The sequence below is a fragment of the Drosophila miranda genome, chromosome XR (assembly GCF_003369915.1).
Source record: "Drosophila miranda strain MSH22 chromosome XR, D.miranda_PacBio2.1, whole genome shotgun sequence".
Taxonomy (NCBI): domain Eukaryota; kingdom Metazoa; phylum Arthropoda; class Insecta; order Diptera; family Drosophilidae; genus Drosophila; species Drosophila miranda.
This window is the reverse complement of record NC_046674.1, coordinates 31,376,314-31,386,416: the sequence shown is the minus strand read 5'-3', so window position 1 is coordinate 31,386,416 and position 10,103 is coordinate 31,376,314. Positions and strand designations below refer to the sequence as shown.

At 35.8% G+C, this 10,103-nt stretch overlaps 1 long non-coding RNA gene across 1 annotated transcript; it reads right to left on the bottom strand.

Moving 5' to 3' along the window:
* Window positions 1-332: 332 nt before the first annotated feature.
* Window positions 333-953, bottom strand: LOC108152396. The gene is made up of 3 exons (XR_001774825.2): window positions 701-953; window positions 553-632; window positions 333-477 (listed from the first exon to the last, which is right to left on the bottom strand). It is a non-coding gene; the product is annotated as an uncharacterized LOC108152396 (long non-coding RNA).
* Window positions 954-10,103: the final 9,150 nt, after the last annotated feature.

Below are 10,103 nucleotides of genomic sequence, written 5' to 3'. Positions count from 1 at the left end.
TTTGAGACAAAGCACATAAAAGAAGGCTTAGCGGTTTCGATGTCTTCCGCATACACTGGAAAAGAAATCGCAAGAAATATTTTCTCGTTTCGTTCAGTATTTGTAATGCGGAATATTTGCTGAAAATTCTAACTGAATATTCGGCCAGGCACCGTTTTTCACTTTCACAAAAGTTTTCCGATTGATCGGAGATGATGAGAGCTTCTGGACTACGAGTAAATATGTACTTATTATGAGGTTCAGATTTTGAAAATTTTTCTGAAATTGAATTGTTTTTGCTAGCTCCCTGGAGTTCCTAATTAGCTAGGCCAATGAATGTTTACTGACTTCCGTATAATAGATGTGCTTTATTCATGTATGCTGATAGTGATATACATACTAGCAGGCTCGCTCAAATGACCGGGTATCGTGTTCCATCAGCTTCTCTGTTGACCTCCATCCATTCCATCCCTCCTCCATCATGTCTAGTGACTATGCCTGTCACATTTTGTACAGTTTGCACAATGATAATAGGCAATTAGATGACTGAAATTACTGCATCTGCTAACTTACCCAAAGGGAGTCTGACAATCCAGCAATCTGACAACCTTCATCAGAAAAATGCGATTGCATGATTGCCATATTTAGTTAATCTATCAATTATTGCATACAAATAATTGAAAATGGTTTAGGCAAATAATAAAGACACTGATCCACCTACCTCTCTGCCCTATCCCCTGTCCCACTGCTCATCGAAGCATGTCAAAGTTACGGTCACGTGCCCACCGGCTTGTTTGAAAATTTCTCACTTGGAGATGAATGGGAATTGGAATGGGGATTTGATTGATTAGATTGTATGGGAGTTGAGTGGAGGGGGTGGACTGGAGAAAAGTGGAGTAGATGATTTCCGTCTTTCGGCCATCGCAACATCCATTTGCGTGTGCAGCTTTATTCACTTTACTTTATTCCACCACCTTCTACGTTACTTATTTGCCTTTTTGCGCAATAAAACATGTTATTTATTTGTTTCCGAAAATATTATTTATTTAATTAATTTAATATTAATTTATATTCCCGTATTTACTTTACAGGCAAATGCGAACGGAGAGACGCCAAAACATTGTACATACATACGATGTGCTCGTAAGTACATACTTATACGTACTTTGTGTATTTTTCGTGTTTGCTATTCTCATTTTGATTAAATGCTGTTTCTTTATTTCGTCAAATGAGAAGAGAACTGCCTGTGGGTGCAGTGGGTTGTCGTGGTCTGGTCTTGGTCGAACGTAGCGAGGCGAGTTGGAGTAAAGTCAAGTGGAGTGGTTTGCGATATGCGACAAATTAAAATTGAAAATCAAATTGCATCAAAGCTGGAAATATTCGCACCGTGAATTCCCAATTACCCAATCGGCAGCCGTTGACGTGGTGTGCACTATCTGATGCTATTTTCTATCCTGTCAATTCTCATCGATCTTGCCTTAGGAACAGCTTTTGTAATATGCGACCTCTTGTTTTCCTTGTCGTTCCTATATGACATGTTACATCTACAAGTTTTCTCTTTCTTGTATAATCTGAATACTTTTTCAGGCTTTTTGTTGGTTTTCCTGTGGCTCCTCCTGAGGATGCGGAGGGTTAATCATCTAACTAGTTGTTTCCAATTACCCAGTTTGCGTTTTTCCTATTAAGAAAGTAAATTCTATCGTGAGATCTCCCATTTCTTTTTAATACTTGTATATACAGGGTGCGCCATCTTTTAGTACGGTATGGAAACATCGAATAACTTTAAAACAAAAAACCAATCGATTTCCATAAGTGAGGTATTTTTATTTGGTTTGGTTCTTTACAATATATTTAGACTATGTTTTGGCCGCCCTAAGTGCCTAAGTGCCGCCACTAAGTGGCCGCCCTTATTAGCAATTACAAATTGGGCTGTTTTTCTGCGTTTGCCATTACCTTTTCGAGCATCTCTGGTGTTATAGCGTTGATTTCGTAACGAATGTTTTCCTTAAGCTGGTCTATATTCTGAGGCTTGTTGGCGTAAACCTTACTTTTTAGAAAGCCCCACAAAAAGATGTCCGGGGGGGTTAAATCAGCCGATCTCGGTGGCCAGTCAATTCCACGAATTCGTTTGAGGTGTTTAAAACTCTAAATATCTCGAAACAATTTTTCTTTTCTAGAGCCATTTTCACGAAAATTAAATTCTGGAAATATCAGGCAGGCTCCGTTTTTCATTTACTTTTGCGGATTACGTGTTAAGCCAAGACTTTTCGTTTTAACGTTCTCCAGTTTTCACATATTTTTGCTGTTTCCCTGGCCAATAAAGAAAGCAAAAATTAAATTACCCTGATATAGGTGTCAAGTTTATGTTAATGCATCAATAAGTCATCTATTTTTTTACTTTTGCAATTAAGGTTCGGTTCGTTGCATAAAAAGCTGTTTAGTTTTCATTTCGTCAACGAAAATGTTTTCGTTTTGAAAACGAATAAATCTTGCGGAATGTGAAAACGGGAGCCCCAATTTATGTGTACTCAAAAGTAAATCGGAAAACTTTTGTGAATGTGAAAAACGGAGCCTGGCTGTATATTTAAAAAATGTATTCTCTGCTGCTAGCTTAAACGCAACTTAAACGTCAAAATAAAACTAAAGAGCTGTGCAAAAATGGAATTAAAAAAAATATACACATACTTACGGTCAAAATCGTGGACTGTTGTTACGTAACATCCGTACGCACATTTGAAATTAAATTTTCCCAAGAACGCATGGAACTGCGTTATTTTATTTTAATATTTATACCCGATACTCAAAATAAGTATAGGGGTATATTATATTTGTGGTGAAAATGGATGTGTGTAACGTCCAGAAGGAATCGGTTCCGATCCCATAAAGTATATATATATTCTTGATCAGCATCAATAGCCGAGTCGATTGAGCCCTGTCTGTCTGTCCGTCCCTATCAGCGCCTAATGCTCAAAGACTATCAGAGCTAGAGAAACGACATTTTATATTCGGACTTCTACGATATGTCACTGTTACAAGTATATTTCAAAACTTCGCCCCGCCCACTTCCGCCCCCACAAAGAGCGAAATTCTGTGGCCTCCACAATTTCAAAGATACGAGAAAACAGAATCGAAAACAAACGCAGAATCGTAGAGGATGACTATATCTTCTTGGACGTTGACATGCAATGACTGCATCTTGCAAGAGGCGATGCAATTACTGCACGGCACCGTCAAGTGGCCTGTCTGAAACCAGCAGAAGGCTGTTACGCTAGCATGCAGGAAAGATAGCTATTTCTCTAATATTCGAGGAAAATTAGTACTAAAATTACTAAGAGAACTATGCATGCATTCAAAATACAAATACCACTACAATCACAAATTACTAGAAAGGTGTGTAAGGATTAGTAATTTAATAAGAGGAAGAGAATTAGTGGTGGATATAATATGGTAGAGGGAATCATAATCCGAGCATAAGACCCTAAACGGTTCATGCAAGGAATAATTCGATCTACAAAGTGGAAGGAACAACGGTATAAAATTTCTAGTAAGTCTAATAGGAATTGTGAAGTTTATGCGGCTCAACAAATCACGGCTGTCTATGTCACCCCTGATCAAGTTGTGCATAAAAATCACACCAAGCATTTTTCTACGGTTAACTAAGGATGGGAGGTTTACTAATAGTAGTCTACTAGAGTAAGATGGGAGTCTCACACCCGCATCCCAGTTAAGGCCCCGCAGAGCAAAGAGTAAGCCGTTTTTCTGTACTGATTCTATACGGTCCTGGTGTACATTGTACTGAGGGCACCATACACAGGAGCCGTATTCTAAGATCGGACGAACAAGCGAGGTATAGAGAGTTTTTTTTATATAGGGGTCGTCAAATGTCATAACTTTGCATTTCGAGGCATTAAGGTATAACAAGTTTACACAACACCATGACTGAAATTTATTGAGATCGGATTTCAAGCGAGAATGAAATGAAATTTCCTTATACTGGACACAGAGTTTATCATCATCCGCATACATAAGCACTCGAGAGTATGTTAATACCGAAGGCAGGTCATTAATAAAGAGTGTGAAGAGTAAGGGGCCTAGAGCGCAAAATCTGAACCAGATCGTATTATTATTATTATAGCCAGAATCAAGAAAGCAATTATATTCTCTCTCGCTCTGTCTTTATCTAACACACAGGTTTGATGGTCGGCTTTGCCTATTGCCAAATGTGAGTTCAAGGATCTCAGAGACTATAAGAGTTAGAGCAACCCAATTCGGTATCCACACTCCTGTGATATCGGACCTTGACAAGTTAGTTTCAAAATTTCGCCACACCTCCTTCCGCCCCCGCAAAGGACGAAAATCTGGGGCATCCACAAATCTCAGAGACTATTAAGGCTAGAGCAACCAAATTTAGTATCCGCACTCCTGTTAGATCTCACTATAAAACGTATATCTCAAAATTTCGCCCCACCCCCCGACCCCACAAAGGACGAATATGGAATATTCGAGAAAACTAAAAACGCACAATCATAGATAATGACCATATCTATTAGATTGCTGAATCTGGATCAGATCAGATCATTTTTATAGCCAAAAGGAACAAATTAATTTGCACTGGCTAAGCAGCGCCCGACGTCACGCTCAGACTGATTTTCTGTCTCTCTCGCACACACTCTTTGTCGTTTTGTTTAATATTCGCGGCGTCTGCCGGAGGAGAGCCATACTGACTAAGTATCGGGTATAAATGTAGAGTTGCGGTCTCCGCAGCAACTCACAACGTTCCCCCTCGTTTTGGTTTTATTTACATTTAAAATTTGACAACTGTTGCGAGATTTTCTGTTTTTTTAATACATTTTTCTGTACGCGTGCTATTTAAGAGCTATGAACGTATCTAATGGACTGTTACGTTACACAATTTTGGAAGTAGATTTTCAAGTTGCGCGACACTTTTGAGAAAGTGCTCTTCTGGTTGACTATTTTTAACGATCGGTAAATAATCTTGTAGCTTTGGCATTAAACTTAAAAAAATAAATTTCATTTTTGCAAAACAACATTTTTTTAATCTTTTTAGAAACAAAAATTTAAAAAAATTTTACCCTGTTACGTTTCATGTAGTATCTTCGCTTGCGAAAAAATTAATTAATTAATTCCATTTTCCTTTAATTAGACATTCAAAAATTCCCAATTAGTATGTTGTTTAACATGAAAATAAAAAAATAAAACTTTTTTTGTATACGTATATTAAACTCATTAAACTTCATGAAAAATAAATTTTAAATTGAATAAAAACTAAAATTATAAGTTGTATCCTTGTTTTGAAGTGTTCAAACTTGGAGTGGTCACCATTAATTACTTGAATTTGATACACGGACATTATATCATGGAAAATTTTCGCGCTGTTAAACATCTCAGGTGCGTTAAAAATGTTATTTATATCAGAGAAATCACAATCAGTAACCTTTTCTACGGTAATTTATATTTCTTAACGATTACAAAACTAACTACAAAATCTGGGACACATTTCATGATGCCGTCACGAGGCAAAATACGCTTCCTCACAATCATTTTGGTAGTTGAGCCAATACCGTAAATAAAACCTTTCTCGTGGAAAGTTTTCTATAAAATTTTTCTTTAACCTTAAAATTTGATAATTGATAAAAAAGACTGTTGCGTTACAAATAGAATTCGTCTCTGACATTCGTCAGAGACAAAACTAAATATATTGCTGATTTAATGTTTTCTTTAAAAAGTTGACTAAAAGTTTTTAAAGAAAAGTAAGTGGTTTTTAATGCAATAGAAAACTTTGAATAATTTGCGACCATTACATTACACAAAAAATCGCGGTCAAATATTTCATTTATTTACTTTGAAATAACCTAATTATACTGGAAAATATGGATGAGCAGGTACAAAATAATTTATATTTAATATTACAAACCTTTTTGTCACTCGACACCTTTTTATTCACTTTCACTCGTCGCGATTCAATAACTATGAATTTTGGAAACAACCAACAGATTACGCCTCGCAAATAGTGTTCTATGACAGATTGGGATCATTATTAGCAGTAAATAATCAAGAATCCGCCAAATAAAAAAAAAAATGTTTTTCGCGATTTTGACCATATGTACATACATATGTACCACCCTCCGGCATAATAAAAAGCAGGTTACAAAACCTGGTAAAAAAAAACAGATCAAATGTAAAACGGCTAACATGCATATTTATTTATACCCAAAAACATAATTTAGGTAGCGCAAAATGCAAAAATTAAAATGTCTGGGCATATGGATTCATAGGTACTAATGGGGCAGTTTTTCAACATTGACTGCCATACTGACTATGTCTCTGGTATAAATTTACAGTCGCAGCTGTAGCAGCGACTCACAACGCTCTCCTTCGTTTACTCTAATTTCGAGTCCGTAACGGCTATCTCAAGTCTTAATGCTGCACTTTTGTGATCCGGAAAGCTAACAGCATATTGAACCAATCTTCGTTTTGTCACCTTCGAGAAAACATTCAGGTGTTCGTGTACCTATAGGCAGAGATTGGTATTCGTCTATATCGTGTATCCATGATCAAGCACCTTATGATCATCGTTCTTTCAAAAGAATTGCCAAAAAAGGCGGCATCTATTTTTTCTCTGCATCTCAGAACAATGAGTTTAACCGTAACCATCTTAATAATTTCACTGTCTATTCCAGTAATATGAGCTGTTGCATCAACGATTTTGAAAAGCTTCCTGGAGGTGCTGCCATCGTTTGCTATTTGCAAAACCTTGTTTGGGTTCGTCAACCAACAACCCTAATTCCTCACGAAAATCTTCTTGCATTCTCCTTAATTTTGTTTTCAGGCAAAGTATAAATCGAATTTTGGCATGTAAAGGAGAAATACCATATTCATAATTATGGCAATATGCAATCGATTTGTTTAGTTTGAAAGTTTTTCTAATGCATCTGCGTTTTCTCCTGTGGTTCAATGCATTAAGGTAAAGATCAAAAGATTAATAATATAGGCTCAACTCCCAAAGTAGACAATTTTGTTTTGGGTTAAAACATGTTTTATTTATTATTATTATATTATAATATTTTTTTTTTTTGTATTTATGTACTGTATGTATTTTATGTGATGTGAAATCTTAGAGTGAGTGCTTAATACTATAATTAAAATATTTATGTATTTACTGATTTTTATAAAAATCGTAAATTTTTAATAAGAAATCAAAAGTTTGAGTTAAGCGAATTAATTCAGCTCCTTTTTCGTAGGCATAACTTAAAAAATGTATAAAATTCGTTAAGCTTTGCAGATTATTATAAAAAATCAAGTAGATAACTTAAAAAATTCATTCAAAAGAGCTTGTGGATGGTTTCTCCAATTGGCCGAATAATTATTCCGATTATATAAAAATATGGCTCACAATTAAAATTACGATATGTCGTTTATTCTTATTCTAGGCGGGGATACTACTAATCAGGGATCGCAAATAAGAGTTATGAATGCAAAAGTTATCCAAATAAATCAATGTGAAGGAAATATGTTTCGGCAACATGGAATACACCAAAATTTATCGGTATCAGAAAAAATTTATATATCCCAATTTTTGGTAATAATATTTTTAATAAAAATGAGAAATAACACTTATTTTTTAGTATTTCAATAGAAATAAAAATAATTATATTGGATTTTTATTTGAAAAGTTTAAAATATGAGTAATTCCTTATCTTTTATTTTTTAAATCAAAAATAAAAGTTTTTTAACTGATTATTGGAAAATAATTGTAAGACTGCAATTTTTTATTTTAAAACTTATAACAGTTACGGTCCCTGCTACTAATGGATCTAAATTTGAAATTTTAATAACAATATCTGTATCTACAGCGGCTACAAATGATTATTCGTGCGCGCCATTTAATGCTATATTCGATTTTCGCGGGAAAGTGATGTGTGTAACGCCCAGAAGGAATTGTCTCCGACCCCATGAAGTATAAATATGCTTGATCAGCATCAATAGCCGAGTCTATAGAGCCATGTCTGTCCGTCCGTCTGTCTGAGCAACAGCAACGAAATTTTTTATCCAGACTTTTGTGATAACACACTTAATCAAATTTCTTTCAAAATTCTGCCACGCCTCTCTCCGCCCCACAAAGAAAGAAAATCTGTGGCATCGACAATTTTGAAGATACGAGAAAAAAACACGCAAAATCGTAGAGAACGACCATATCTAGCACACTACTTACTTACAAAGCTTACTTATTTTCTGTCTCTCTCTAACACACTCTTCGTGCTGAACGTGTGCGCCCTCTGCCGGAGGGGAGCCATACTGACTGATTATCGGGTACAAATGTAGAGTCGCGGCCGTAGCAGCGACTTACACCGCTCCCCCTCGCTTTTCTTTGCTTCTATATACACGCAATAAATAAAAACGCCTATTTCATGCAATTTGAATGGAAGGGCAGAGCTAAATATTGTACATACTTATGCATATATTGTACGTGTATAACATAGTACAAGTATTCATAGTATATGAATGACGTGCATACAGTACTACCGTATTACACTTGCTACCGTTTTGTACGACTATATTACTCCGTAGAGATTGTTTGTTCGTCTATTTATTTTGCTACTCCTCTTGAAAGTTTCTAACAAGATATGGAACCCATGGAAAGCACTGTTTTCCTCTTCGCGACATCGAACAATACGATCCTGCCTGCTGCAGCACCCCCACCCCTCTTTCTCTGAAGCGGAGTCTACTACAGATTCAGCCTCAAATCCGACAGTAACAAGTCATTACCAGTTTAAAGCGCTTTCGGCCTGATAACTAATATACATCTGTATGTACATACGAGCATGTGGATATGTATAAGATTAACATACTTATATAAGCTCATTCGATCGGCTCTCATGAGCTGTGACCATTATTATACATATTGTTATTGATGCATTTTATATCGATTCTCATTTGCCATTCTATCAGAAATTGCATTTGAACAGTGGAATTCGGGAGTTTAATATACTCGTAGAATAAGTCCAAGCAAAAGCCTATTGTACGTTATGATTGACTGATCTAAGAAATTAACTAAACGTATTGGATCCATAGTTTAATATTCTCTGATCAATTCCTTTTTAACAAAGTTTAATGAATGATAATAGATTTTGTGTGACAAATGATAACTTTTAGTGTTTGCCAAAATGTTGCTCTTTACCAACCCACTTTGAATACCCTTATTTATACCTATGTATTCTACGTCTTAAAAAGTTCTTAAGGAGGCACATAAATTACTCAAAGTCATATTGAATAAGTCAAATAAAGAAATGCATTTTAATGTATCTGTTACATGACAAGTCTAGTGCGGGCTCGAAATGTTTTGTTTGTATGACTGATCTTTCGTCAGCTAATCGTTTGTTTATCATGACACAATCCCGAGCAAATAAACAGGTAGCACAGAGAAATTAATATAGCCCATAAAACATCTCAAACAAGCGGAAAAAATAGGTGTTGAGAGCTGTTAAGTGAAAAACTTACAATAATTTGGAAAATTTACAATATGTGCACTTTTTCTAATACATAACCGTATGTACTCGTTCGAGAATTATTTCCGAGCGATATAGCCATGTCCATCCGTCCGTTTTGGTTGGCGCCAGGTTCTCAGGGACTATTCTCTATCTCACTTTCCCATACACTCTCTCGAGATATGACCGCCAGCTGGTAGTTCGATGGTGTATAGAGAGAGAAATTTGTTTCTTTATTCGGAAAGATTGCAAGAATTATAACATAACTAGGGCTCGCTCTCTCTGTTTCCCGCATAACCGTTGTGTCTTCTCCCAAGTGGAAGAAGAATATATAGAAATGGGCGGTCTGCTTTGCCCGTTCTACCAAAATCTTTGATAACAATAACATTTTCATGATCTATTTATTATTGTTGTTTAAGTTCATTGGAGCATTTTCATTCTCAGTCATCCTATGCCGTGATATTTATTAATTAAAACACATATGTTTAAACAGGCGCTTAGCCTTAGTTCATCACCACCAAATATTCGAATTTAATTATGAAACCCTTCAGATTATTTCGATAGTTTATTGAATCGAAAACTGCTCCACATGACAAATGGACTCCCTGGCAGACCACG